Genomic DNA, 11550 nt, shown 5'->3' on the forward strand with positions numbered 1-11550 from the left:
GCCACCACAGGACTCACCACAGGACTCACCACAGGACTCCACAGGACTCATCACAGGAATCACCACAGGAATTACCACAGGAATCCCACCAGGACTCTCCACAAATCACCACAGACTACCACCACAGGACTCACCACTGGAATCAACACAGGACTCAAACAGGAATCACCACAGGAATTACCACAGGAATCACCACAGGAATCTCCACACGAATCACCACAACACTCACCACAGGACTCACCACAGGAATCACCACAGGAATCGCCACAGGACTCACCACAGGACTCACCACAAGACTCACCATAAGACTCACCACAGGACTCACCACAGGAATCACCACAGGACTCACCACAAGACTCACCATAAGACTCACCACAGGGCTCACCACAGGAATCACCGCAGTACTCACTGCAGGACTCTCCACACGACTCACCACAGGACTCACCACAGAATCCCTACAGGACTCCCCACAGGACCTCCACAACACCACAGGACTCACCACAGGAATGACCACAGGACTCACCAACAGGACTCACCACTGGAATCACCACAGGACTCACCACAGGACTCACCACAAGACTCACCACAGGAATCACCACAGGACTCACCCCAGAATCACCACAGACTCACCACACGACTCACCACAAGACTCACCACAGGAATCACTACAGGACTCACCACTGGAATCACCGCAGGACTCACCACACGACTCACCACAAGACTCGCCACAGGACTCACCACAGAAATCACCACAGAGACTCACAACAGGACTCACCATAGGACTCACCCCAGGAATCACCACAGGGTTCTCCACATGACTCACCACAAGACTCACCACAGGAATCACCACAGGAATCACCACTGGAATCACCACAAGACTCACCACAGGACTCACCATAAGACTCACCATAGGAATCACCACAAGACTCACCACAGGACTCACCACAGGACTCACCACAGGAATCACCACAGGACTCAACACAGGACTCACCACAGGACTCACCACAGGACTCACCACAGACTCACCAAGGAATCACCACAAGACTCACCACAGGACTCACCACAAGACTCACCAAGGAATCACCACAAGACTCACCACAGGACTCACCACAAGACTCACACAGGAATCACCACAGGATTCACCACAGGACTCACCACAGGACTCACCACAGGACTCACCACTGGAATCACCACAGGACTCACCACAGGAATCACCACAGAACTCACCACAGGACTCACCACAAGACTCACCAAGGAATCACCACAAGACTCACCAAGGAATCACCACAAGACTCACCACAGGACTCACCACAAGACTCACCACAGGAATCACCACAAGACTCAACACAGGACTCACCAGAGGACTCAGCACAGGACTCACCACAGGACTCACCACTGGACTCACCACAGGACTCACCACAGGAATCCCCACAGGATTCACCACAGGACTCACCACAGGACTCACCACAGGAATCACCACAGGACTCTCCACACGACTCACCACAAGACTCACCACAGGACTCACCACTGGAATCACCACACGAATCACCACAAACTCACCACAGGACTCACCACAGGAATCACCACAGAACTCACCCCAGGACTCACCACTATAATCACCACAGGACTCACCACAGGAATCACCACAGAACTCACCACAGGAATCACCACAGAACTCACCCCAGGACTCACCACTATAATCACCACAGGACGCACCAGAAGACTCACCACAGGAATCACCACAGGAATCAACACAGGACTCACCACAGGAATTACCACAGGACTCACCCCAGGAATGACCACAGGACTCACTCCAGGAATGACCACAAGACTCACCACACGATTCTCCACAAGACTCACCAAGGACTCACCACAGGACTCACCGCAGGAATCACCGCAGGAATCACCACAGGACTCACCACAAGACTCACCACAGGAATCAACACAGGACTCATCACAGGAATCACCACAAGACCAAGACTCACCACAGGAATCACCACAGGACTCACCACAGGACTCACCCCAGGAATCACCACAAGACACACCACACGACTCACCACAGGAATCACCACAGGGCTCAACACAGGACTCACCGCAGGAATCACAACAGGACTCACCACAGGACTCATCACAGGAATCACCGCAGGAATCACCACAGGACTCACCACAAGACTCACCACAGGAATCAACACAGGACTCATCACAGGAATCACCACAAGACCAAGACTCACCACAGGAATCACCACAGGACTCACCACAGGACTCACCACTGGAATCACCACAGGACTCACCACAGGAATCACCACAGGACTCACCCCAGGAATCACCACAAGACTCACCACACGACTCACCACAGGACTCACCCCAGGAATCACCACAAGACACACCACACGACTCACCACAGGAATCACCACAGGGCTCAACACAGGACTCACCGCAGGAATCACAACAGGACTCACCACAGGACTCATCACAGGAATCACCACAAGACTCACCACAGGAACCACCACAGGACTCACCACAGGACTCACCACAGTACTCACCACAGAACTCACCACAAGACTCACCATAAGACTCACCACAGGACTCACCACAGGACTCACCGCAGGAATCACCACAAGACTCACCCCAGGAATCACCACAGGAATCACCACAGGTCTCACCACTGGAATCACCACAGGACTCACCACTGGAATCACCACAGGATTCACCACAGGAATCACCACAGGAATCACCACAGGTCTCACCACAGGAATCACCACAGGTCTCACCACTGGAATCACCACAGGACTCACCACAGGACTCACCACAGGACTCACCCCAGAAATCACCACAAGACTCACCACACGACTCACCACAAGACTCACCACAGGAATCACCACAGGACGCACCACACGACTCACCACAAGACTCACCACAGGACTCACCACACGACTCACCATAAGACTCGCCAGAGGACTCACCACAGAACTCACCACAGGACTCACCACAAGACTCACCACAGGAATCACCACAAGACTCACCACATGACTCACCACAAGACTCACCACAGGAATCACCACAGGACTCACCACAGGACTCACCACAAGAGTCACCACAGGAATCACCACATTACTCACCACAGGAATCACCACAAGACTCACCAAGGAAACACCACAAGACTCACCACAGGAATCACCACAGGACTCACCACAGGACTCACCACAGGACTCACCACAGGACTCATCACAGGAATCACCACAGGAATTACCACAGGAATCACCACAGGACTCTCCACACGAATCACCACAAGACTCACCACAGGACTCACCACTGGAATCAACACAGGACTCAAACAGGAATCACCACAGGAATTACCACAGGAATCACCACAGGACTCTCCACACGAATCACCACAACACTCACCACAGGACTCACCACAGGACTCACCACAAGACTCACCACAGGAATCACCACAGGAATCGCCACAGGACTCACCACAGGACTCACCACAAGACTCACCATAAGACTCACCACAGGGCTCACCACAGGAATCACCACAGGACTCACCACAAGACTCACCATAAGACTCACCACAGGGCTCACCACAGGTATCACCACAGGACTCTCCACACGACTCACCACAGGACTCACCACAGGAATCCCTACAGGACTCCCCACAGGACTCACCACAAGACTCACCACAGGAATGACCACAGGACTCACCACAGGACTCACCACTGGAATCACCACAGGACTCACCACAGGACTCACCACAAGACTCACCACAGGAATCACCACAGGACTCACCCCAGGAATCACCACAAGACTCACCACACGACGCACCACAAGACTCACCACAGGAATCACTACAGGACTCACCAGTGGAATCACCGCAGGACTCACCACACGACTCACCACAAGACTCGCCACAGGACTCACCACAGAAATCACCACAGGACTCACAACAGGACTCACCATAGGACTCACCCCAGGAATCACCACAGGGTTCTCCACATGACTCACCACAAGACTCACCACAGGAATCACCACAGGAATCACCACTGGAATCACCACAAGACTCACCACAGGACTCACCATAAGACTCACCATAGGAATCACCACAAGACTCACCACAGGAATCACCACAGGACTCACCACAGGAATCACCACAGGACTCAACACAGGACTCACCACAGGACTCACCACAGGACTCACCACAAGACTCACCAAGGAATCACCACAAGACTCACCACAGGACTCACCACAAGACTCACCAAGGAATCACCACAAGACTCACCACAGGACTCACCACAAGACTCACCACAGGAATCACCACAGGAATCACCACAGGACTCACCACAGGACTCACCACAGGACTCACCACTGGAATCACCACAGGACTCACCACAGGAATCACCACAGGAATCACCACAGGACTCACCACAGGACTCACCACAGGAATCACCACAGGACTCACCACAGGACTCACCACAGAACTCACCACAGGACTCACCACAAGACTCACCAAGGAATCACCACAAGACTCACCACAGACTCACCACAAGACTCACCAAGGAATCACCACAAGACTCACCACAGGACTCACCAGAGGACTCAGCACAGGACTCACCACAGGACTCACCACAAGACTCACCACGGAATCACCACAGGAATCACCACAGGACTCACCACAGGACTCACCACAGGAATCACCACAGGACTCTCCACACGACTCACCACAAGACTCACCACAGGACTCACCACTGGAATCACCACAGGACTCACCACAGGAATCACCACAAACTCACCACAGGACTCACCACAGGAATCACCACAGAACTCACCCCAGGACTCACCACTATAATCACCACAGGACGCACCAGAAGACTCACCACAGGAATCACCACAGGAATCAACACAGGACTCACCACAGGACTCACCACAAGACTCACTACAGGAATCACCACAGGACTCACCACACACCTCACCACAAGACTCACCATAGGACTCACAACAGGAATCACCACAGGACTCACCACAGGATTGACCACAGGACTCACCCAGGAATGACCACAAGACTCACCACAGGACTCGCCACAGGACTCACCACTGGAATCACCGCAGGACTCACCACACGACTCACCACAAGACTCGCCACAGGACTCACCACAGAACTCACCACAGGACTCACAACAGGACTCACCATAGGACTCACCCCAGGAATCACCACAAGGTTCTCCACATGACTCACCACAAGACTCACCACAGGAATCACCACAGGAATCACCACTTGAATCACCACAAGATTCACCACAGGACTCACCACAATACTCACCACAGGAATCACCACAAGACTCACCACAGGACTCAACACAGGACTCACCACTGGACTCACCACAAGACTCACCACAGGAATCACCACAGGAATCACCACAGGACTCACCACAGGACTCACCACAGGAATCACCACAGGACTCTCCACACGACTCACCACAAGAATCACCACAGGACTCACCACTGAATCACCACAGGACTCACCACAAGACTCACCACAGGAATCACCACAGGACTCACCACAGGAATCACCACACGACTCACCACAGGACTCACCACAGTACTCACCCCAGGACTCACCACTGGAATCACCACAGGACTCACCACTGGAATCACCACAGGACTCACCACAGGAATCACCACAGAACTCACCACAGGACTCACCACAGGAATCACCACAGAACTCACCCCAGGACTCACCACTGGAATCACCACAGGACTCACCACAGGAATCACCACAGAACTCACCACAGGAATCACCACAGGACTCACCAGAAGACTCACCAAAGGAATCACCACAGGAATCAACACAGGACTCACCACAAGACTCACTACAAGACTCACCACAGGAATCACCACAGGACTCACCACAGGATTGACCACAGGACTCACCCAGGAATGTCCACAAGACTCACCACAGGACTCGCCACAGGACTCACCACTGGAATCACCACAGGACTCACCAAAGGAGTCACCACAATACTCACCACAAGACTCACCACAGGACTCACCACAGGACTCACCACAAGACTCACTACAAGACTCACCACAGGAATCACCACAGGACTCACCACAGGATTGACCACAGGACTCACCCAGGAATGACCACAAGACTCACCACAGGACTCACCACAAGACTCACCACAGGAATCACCACAGGAATCACCACAGGACTCACCACAGGACTCACCACAGGACTCACCACTGGAATCACCACAGGACTCACCACAGGAATCACCACAGGAATCACCACAGGACTCACCACAGGACTCACCACAGGAATCACCACAGGACTCACCACAGGACTCACCACTGGAATCACCACAGGACTCACCACAGGAATCACCACAGGACTCACCACAGGACTCACCACAGGACTCACCACAGGACTCACCACTGGAATCACCACAGGACTCACCACAGGAATCACCACAGGAATCACCACAGGACTCACACAGGACTCACCACAGGAATCACCACAGGACTCACCACAGAACTCACCACAGGACTCTCCACAAGACTCACCAAGGAATCACCACAAGACTCACCACAGGACTCACCACAAGACTCACCAAGGAATCACCACAAGACTCACCACAGGACTCACCAGAGGACTCAGCACAGGACTCACCACAGGACTCACCACTGGACTCACCACAAGGCTCACCACAGGAATCACCACAGGAATCACCACAGGACTCACCACAGGACTCACCACAGGAATCACCACAGGACTCTCCACACGACTCACCACAAACTCACCACAGGACTCACCACAGGAATCACCACAGAACTCACCCCAGGACTCACCACTATAATCACCACAGGACGCACCAGAAGACTCACCACAGGAATCACCACAGGAATCACCACAAACTCACCACAGGACTCACCACAGGAATCACCACAGAACTCACCACAGGACTCACCACAGGAATCACCACAGAACTCACCACAGGAATCACCACAGGAATCACCACAGGACTCACCACTATAATCACCACAGGACGCACCAGAAGACTCACCACAGGAATCACCACAGGAATCAACACAGGACTCACCACACACCTCACCACAAGACTCACCATAGGACTCACAACAGGAATCACCACAGGACTCACCACAGGATTGACCACAGGACTCACCCAGGAATGACCACAAGACTCACCACAGGACTCGCCACAGGACTCACCACTGGAATCACCGCAGGACTCACCACACGACTCACCACAAGACTCGCCACAGGACTCACCACAGAACTCACCATAGGACTCACCCCAGGAATCACCACAAGGTTCTCCACATGACTCACCACAAGACTCACCACAGGAATCACCACAGGAATCACCACAGGACTCACCACAGGAATCACCACAGGACTCACCACAGGAATCACCACAGGACTCACCACAGGACTCACCACCAGACTCACCAAGGAATCACCACAAGACTCACCACAGGACTCACCAGAGGACTCACCACAGGACTCAACACAGGACTCACCACTGGACTCACCACAAGACTCACCACAGGAATCACCACAGGAATCACCACAGGACTCACCACAGGACTCACCACAGGAATCACCACAGGACTCTCCACACGACTCACCACAAGAATCACCACAGGACTCACCACTGGAATCACCACAGGACTCTCCACACGACTCACCACAGGACTCACCACTGGAATCACCACAGGACTCACCACAGGAATCACCACGGGACTCACCACAGGAATCACCACAGGACTCACCACAGGACTCACCACAGGACTCACCACAGGAATCACCACAGGAATCACCACAGGAATCAGCACAGGAATCGGCACTGGTGTGACCATAGGAATCCCCACGCAGTTCACTGTTATAATGTGGGCACCCCTGGGCACTGTCGGTGCATTGGGCAGACTTGTGGCCCCTGTCCTCACCTGCTCGGGGTCCTGACAGGTTGGTTCCTCTTCCCTTTACAGCAGCATGTGAGACAGGCTCGATCAGCACCGGCTGTGGAGCGAGGTCACTCTCTGCATCACAGGTTGGCCGCGTCGCTGTTCCCAACAGGCAGCGCTAGCAAGGATACTGATGGAAAAGGGATGGGGCTCCTGGCGCAGTGGCAGTCCGAGTTCCCAGGGCACAGCAGGGAGGCCCAGGCCATCTTGAGATGCCACAGGTCGCAAGAGGGCACAGTGGACCCAGTGACGTGTTGCCAGAGCCTCGGCACTGTGCTCCTCAGAGTCACAGCAGGTGACAGGGACACGGCACAGCTGTGAACGGAGGGGACAACTTGGGCAGAGTACCCCGTTCAGCCGAGGATGAGGCCCCGCACAGCCTCGGCCTGGGCAGATGGGGCGCAGCACACCCGCACTGCAGCGGCTCGCGGACGGCCCGCCGTCTGGCCAGTGCCCACCTGGGTGCAGCTTCAGCCCGGGCGCTGGCCTGAGTCCCCCTGGAGCAGCTCACCTGAAGGCCCGCTCCACAGGCATGGCGCCTGGGGAGCGGGCCCGGTGCGCTGGCCAGTGCAGCGGGGTGGGGAGCCCAGTCCTGACCCAGACAGCCACCCTCACGCTGCCCCGCTGGGTGGACAGGGGGCAGGGAGGCCTGCAGGGCAAGGGGTCCAGGACCCAGGGTCCACCACGCGGCTCCTGCGCCCTCAGGACTCGAGTCTAGGCCTGGCTCCCAGCGGAGTGGGCTCTGCACAGCCAGCGAGCCAGCCTGCGGCCTGGGCGGCCTCCTGAGCCCCTAGCAGTGGCGAGTGCGCCAGGGTCACGTCTCAGTCTGCGTGCTGCCAGGGTCCCCTGTGTGCTGTCATTGTGGCCTGTCTGCTGTGTGTCTGTGTCAGTGTGGTGTGTGTGCATGTTGTGTGTTAGTGTTGTGTGCTGTATGTGTTGTGTGGCAGGGTGGTGTGTATCCCTGTGTTGTGTCAGTGTCATGTGTCTGTGCTGTGTGTGTTGTGTGGTAGGGTTGTGTGGCAGTGCTGTGTGTGGTGCATATCTGTGTTGTGTGTCAGTGTGGTGTGTATCCGTGTGTGTGGTGTCAGTGTCGTGTGTCTGTGTGTGTTGTGCGTCATGCCGTCTGCGCTGTGTGTCGGTGCTGGGTATACCTGCCTCTCGTTTCCCTGGGCCCCACCCCAGCCAGGCCTGCATGGCCCTGTGAGTGGACAGACAGACCTGGGCACCCGGCACGGGTTGCGGCTGAGGCCACAACACAGCCTGGGCCCAGGACCGGGTCAGGCCCACACACCTGGCCCTGGGACAGGAGCGTGTTGACCGTCTTCCCACCTGGGGTGCCTGGGCCCGTCCCTGTAGGACACAGATGTGGTATCAGGGGACCTGGCTGTCCTGCCTGCTGCGGCCAGCCCTCTGGGGAGATCCACACCCTGCAGTCAGGGTCACCATCAGGGCGACGGCCTGCTTCCCTCTCCAGGTCCATGGGGTGGGTTTTGACAGTACCTGGGGTGCTGAGCCGTCCGCAGGGCCATGGCCTTTGTCCCTGTGTGCTCCTTAAGTCCAGGTCTGATGGCCGGGTGGGCCGTGCGCCCAGGGCTTCGAGGCCGCCCTGGGTCTGTCTGCTGCATCCTGGGGGCACCGACTGCAGCACAGGAGGCCAGACACGGGTTGTGTGCAACGCTGGCCCTGCAGGGCATGGCCTGTGGCTTCCTGTCCCTGGACTTCTGACAGGCAGCCCCTAGGCATCCACACCTGTGATCACGTCTCCAAGCACAGTCTGGAGGATGGACAGATGGACGGCAGGACCGAGGGTGGGGCGCTGGCTGCACAAGCCCCATCTCCACCAGTTCTGGGCTTTCACTTTGTTTCAGGCAGGAAATGCCCTGTCCACTCCCTGTGGACCCACGTGCCACCTGATGCCTTTAAGAGATAAATAGGCTCGACTTCCACCGTGCTCAATGCAGCTGCTAGTAACCAACCGAGTGTCTGGCCAGCATTGAGCTGGGGGACCCAGAGGGCACAGGGACACTGTCTCAGGACCTGCCATGTTGGAGGACACAGGTGGGCTGCACGGCCCACCATGGAACCCAGGCTGTCCCTTGCAGGTGACCCCCAAGCCTCGTCTACAACATGGTGGTGGTGAGAGAGGGCAGAGTAGCTGGGGACCTGAGGGCGGAGCTGGCCCCAGAGCACCCCTGGCTGCCTCCTCACTGCTTGGACAAAGCCGCCCAAAGCTGCCGGCGCACTGGCAGCCGTGCAAGGGGCCAGCAGGGCAACTTCTGTTGGCTTGGCTTGAGCCTTGAGCTCCTCACCGCACCCCCTGTGTGTCCCTGGGGCTCTCGACTGTGGGTGGGATGGGAGACGCTGTGTGGTTGTCCGTGCAGCCCTGGTAGCTGTCGGCTTTACTGGACAGGCTCCGCCACGCGGCTCTCCCTGTGGTGGGGCTGAGACACGTTACTTAGAGCGGTACTTAGAGCAGACTTCCAGCCAGTCTTACGCACAGTTCAGCGGTTTCAGAGAAACCGAGGGCAGGTTCCAAAAGCCCTCCCCAGCCTGCTGCGCCCGGCAGAGCGGTGCTTGGAAGACGCGCCTCCCTGGCCGCTCTGGCTGGGGTCAGGCCTCCACACCCCTACTGGGAGCGCTGGCCTCTCCTGGCCTCCACCTGGAGCCCACCTGGAGGCTTGCCTCTCTTTCTCCACAAGGACCAGGCTGTTTTGTCCCACCTCTCCTGCCCAGAGCAGGAGCAGGAAGGAAGGGAGGAAGGAAGCAAGCTCTCCCCAGCAGCGGCCAGGCCTGGGAACCCGCCAAGCCCTTTCTACCAGGAGCAGGCTGCCAGACTCCTCAGCAAGAAAGGAACAAGGAAATTAGCGTGAAGCTGAATCCAAGACTAAAATCAGCCACCTTGGAAAACAAAACTCAGACAAATACAACAGGACTTAGGCCAAGATCACAGGCAGCACAGATGGTGTTTGATGGCGCTCATCTCGGGGGGAAAGTAGCCCAAAAAGGTGAGAACATCGGCACTAGGGCCCAGGAGCTGTGGCAAGGGGCCCAGGCCAGTCCACACACAGCCGAAAACCACTGGGCTCTCTCGGCCCTTCGGGACAGCCGGGATCACGGAGTTGGGCCCACCCTGCTGCTGGGCCAAGCCAAGGCCTTGCTGGTGTGGGCAGCTCTCTCCTGGTTCAGGGGAGCCAGCAGTGGGGCCAGTGGGCGTGCAGGGTCTGCGTGGGGCTCACGGCCCTGCTGTCCAGGGGCCCGCGGTCCTTCACTGTGCACTCCGTGGCTGGCTCTCCGGGCTGTGTCCAGACGTGGTTTTGGGTGGAAGAGGCAAGAGGCTGAGTCCAGTGGGTTTTCTGACATGGCCCCGGGCGCTGGGCCCTGAACAAAGGCTTCACAGGTCGGCCCCAGGAGCACACGTGGCTGAAGCAGCGAACCCAGCAGTGACGGTGACACCGCTCCTCACCCAAGGTGACCCTGACGCCCCAGAGCCACCTCCAGATCGGGAGCCCACACCACGGAGCCACTGTGGGAGGGCTCTCCAGCCTGGGAGTCTGTCCCCGGCAGCTT

The sequence above is a fragment of the Sciurus vulgaris genome (genome assembly GCF_902686455.1).
Source record: "Sciurus vulgaris genome assembly, chromosome: 5".
NCBI classification, from domain to species: domain Eukaryota; kingdom Metazoa; phylum Chordata; class Mammalia; order Rodentia; family Sciuridae; genus Sciurus; species Sciurus vulgaris.